The sequence below is a fragment of the Hyla sarda genome, chromosome 1 (genome assembly GCF_029499605.1).
Source record: "Hyla sarda isolate aHylSar1 chromosome 1, aHylSar1.hap1, whole genome shotgun sequence".
In the NCBI taxonomy this organism is placed as follows: Eukaryota; Metazoa; Chordata; class Amphibia; order Anura; family Hylidae; genus Hyla; species Hyla sarda.
In genome coordinates, this window is record NC_079189.1 from 501,578,019 (window position 1) to 501,582,096 (window position 4,078).

Genomic DNA, 4,078 nt, shown 5'->3' on the forward strand with positions numbered 1-4,078 from the left:
GTGCAGTTAAAACTTTACTGAATGAAGCTACTAAATCTTAAATGTTATGTTTACATCCTTTCCACACAAGGGGTCACAGACTCTTTGCAAAGCATTGTGTTTTGCACCCTCCAATAGTGAAAAGGTTGCAGCTGTGCCACTTTTGTAACTGATCTCTCATGTTTGCATCAAATGTGAAGAAGTTCTGTGACAACAATAATAGTTTAAACAATTGATTCCACTAAAAATTAAAGGCATATTGAAACATTTTAGAAGTGTTGTTTATTTTGATCTTCAAACAGTAGACGCTTATTTAAGCATCAGTATTGTGGCATCAACTCTTGATACATAAAAGAATGCTGATATGGTTAAAGCGTTTTTTTCAGGTTTAGAAAAACAGAGCTTATTCCTTCAATAAACAGCACCACACCAGTCCTTAGTTTGTGTGTGATATTGCAATGGAGCCAAATGAATACCACACAAAAACAACCTGAGGACAAATGCGGCACTGTTTTTGGAAGAAATTAGCTTGGTTTTTCTTTTTATTGATAACCACTTAACGACTCAGGTCTTAAATGTACGTCCTGGTGAGGTGGTACTTGACGCACCAGGACGTACATTTACATCTATACATAACCGCGAGCATCGGAGCGATTCTCGGGTCATGCGTGGCAGGTCCCGGCTGATAGCAGCCAGGGACCCGCCGGTAATGGTCGTGCGGATGTCCGCCATTAACCCCTCAGATGCCGTGATCAATACAGATCACGGCATCTGCAGAAATGCGGCACTTAATATGGATGATTGGATCGCCCGCAGCGCTGCCACGGCGATCCAATCCTCTGTAATGGCGTACAAAGGTCCCCTCACCTGCCTCCATCCGTCTCCCGGCGTCTTCTGCTTTGGTCTGTGATCGAGCAGAGCAGAGAAGTTGATAGCCGATAATACTGATCAGTGGTATGTCCTATGCATAGCACTGAGCAGTATGAGGCTGGGTTCACACTACGTTTTGTCCCATACGGGAGCGCATATGGCAGGAGGGAGCTAAAAGCTCGCGCTCCCGTATGTAACCGTATGCGCTCCCGTATGCCATTCACTTCAATGAGCCGACCGGAGTGAAACGTTCGGTCCGGTCGGCTCATTTTTGCGCCGTATGCGCTTTTACAACCGGACCTAAAACCGTGGTCAACCACGGTTTTAGGTCCGGTTGTAAAAGCGCATACGGCGCAAAAATTAGCCGACCGGACCGAACGTTTCACTCCGGTCGGCTCATTGAAGTGAATGGCATACGGGAGCGCATACGGTTACATACGGGAGCGCGAGCTTTTAGCTCCCTCCTGCCGTATGCGCTCCCGTATGGGACAAAACGTAGTGTGAACCCACCCTTAGCAATCAAATGATTGCTATGAATAGTCCCCTATGGGCACTATTAAAGTGTGATAATAAAAGTAAAGTTAAAAATAAAAAAAAGTGAAAAATCCCCTCCCCAATAAAAATTTAAAGTGTCAGTTTTCCCCATTTTACCCCCAAAAAGTAAAAAAAATAAATAAAATAAAATAAATTTTAAACATATTTGGTATTGCCGCATGCGTAAATATCTGAACTATTAAAATGTAATGTTAATTATCCCATATGGGGAATGGCGTGAACGTAAAAGAAAAAACTCCAAAATTGCTTTTTTTTCATAACATTTTATTCGCAAAAAAATTGATAAATGTATTAAGTTTTATATGTGCAAACATGGTATAAAAATTAAGATTACGGCGCAAAAAATTAGCCCTCTTACCGCCGCTTATATGGAAAAATGAAAAAGTTATAGTTCAGCAAAATAGAGGGGTTTTAAATGCAAAAAGTTTACATATTTTTCTATTATTCAACCGCTAAAAAAAAAAAAACGCAATCGTGGGTATCATTTTAATCGTATTGACCCACCGAATAAAGAAAACATGTCTATTTTACCGTAAAATGTACAGCACGAAAATGAAACCTTCCAAAATTTGCTAAATTGCGGTTTTCTAATCAATTTTCCCACACAAATAGTAGTTTTTTTGGTTGCGCCATACATTTCATGGTAAAATGAGTGGTGTCATTACAAAGGACAAGTGGTTGCGAAAAAACAAGCCCTCATAATAGTCTGTGGATGAAAATATAAAAGTTTTTTTGATTTTTAGAAGGCAAGGAGGAAAAAAGTAACTAAATTTTGAGTCCTTAAGGGGTTAAGGAGTGAGCGTTTTTTCCTTTTTTGTACTTTCATTTTTCATTTTAAAAAAAATCATAACCCTTTCAATGTTGCGCCAAAGATCCATATGATGGCTTATTTTTTGTGCCACCAATTCTACTTTGTAGTGACATCAGTCATTTTACCCAAAAATCTACGGCGAAATGGTAAAAAAATAATAATAATTGTGCGACAAAATTGGAGAGAAAATGCCATTTTGTAACTTTTGGGGGCTTCCGTTTCTACGCAGTACATTTTTCGGTAAAAATGACATCTTCTCTTTATTCTGTAGGTCCATACGATTAAAATGATACCCTACTTATATAGGTTTGATTTTGTCGTACTTCTGGAAAAAATCATAACTACATGCTTGAAAATGTATACGTTTAAAATTGTCATCTTCTGACCCCTATAACTAACTTTTTTTTTTTTATTTCTTCACGTACGGCGCAGTATGAGGGCTCATTTTTTTGCACCGTGATCTGAAGTCTTTAGCAGTATCTTTTTTGTACCGAACAGACTTTTTGATCGCTTCTTATTCATTTTTTTTCATGATTTAAAAAGTGAACAAAAATGGACTTTGGAATTTTTTGGCGCGTACGCCATTGACCGTGCGGTTTAATTAACAGTGTATTTTTATAATTTGGACATTTCCGCACGCCGCGATACCACATGTTTATTTTTATTTACAAAGTTTGAATCACCCCCCTTTTCCCATTTAAAAAAACAAACTTTTATTAGAGAAGGGGTTAAATGATCTTTATTCACTCTTTTTTTCACTAGCCCATAGGGGGCTATAACACTGCACACACTGATCTTTTACATTGATCAATGGTTTCTCATAGGAAAGCATTGATCAATGATTCTGCCGCTTGACTGCTCATTCCTGGATCTCAGGCACTGAGCAGTCATTCGGCGATTGGACAGCGAGGAGGAAGGTAGGGGACCCTCCAGGACCCTACAGCTGTTTTGGGATGCCTCGATTTCACCACTGCAATCCTGAACAGCCCTCTGAGCTAACAGCAACATTTTAGTTTCATTTTAGACACAGCGATCAACTTTTAACGCCGCGTCTAAAGAATTAATAGCGCCCGGCACCGCGATATGTGCAGTGTGCTATTAGCCACAGGTCCCGGCCCCTAACAAGTTAATATTGTTAGGGGCTGGCCCCGACACGCTGTGGCCCCGCGTTATAGAACGGGAGCGGACTCTGGGTGTACAGGTACCTCCTAAGTCCTTAAGGAGTTAAGCAATTGTTGGGGGTTCTGTGTGTGTTCAAAGTTTTATACCACTTTTTAAAGGGGTTTTCCAGTGGGCTGAAGATGCATAAGCCATACAAATAGAAGATATACTTGGTTCCCAACCCCCCCCCCCCCCCAATCCCTTGCAGTCTTTGTTCTGAAATTTCCTGGTCCCTGTTCATCACTACCACTTCCTGGTTCCTGTTGCTGCTTCTTGCTAAAAGGGTATAGCAAGTGTTTCTTCTCTGTCAGTGATTGGTTGAATGGGCAGTTCTTGCTGACACAACGCTTCACAGAAAGCAGAAGTGATGAGCAAGAATTGGGAGATGTCAGAAGGACAGTTGCAGTGGATGAGGGTGTGTCTCTGTGTGTCTCTGTGTGTCTGTGTCTCTGTGTGTCTGTGTCTCTGGGTCTGATTTATCGCTGTATAACACGCACTTAACTAAAATAGGCAAATACCCTACCTGCTTATTATACCCAGATAAATCCACTGTATTTAACCACAAGATTGAAAGTGGCCGCAGTGCTGGCTACTTGTTTAAAGACCAGCAGCCCAGCCAAGGCCACTTTGAGAAAGTGACCAGCGGCAGCTGCTGCAGGCCTGCATGAGACACCTAAACACAGGCTCACCAAAGCTGAAATT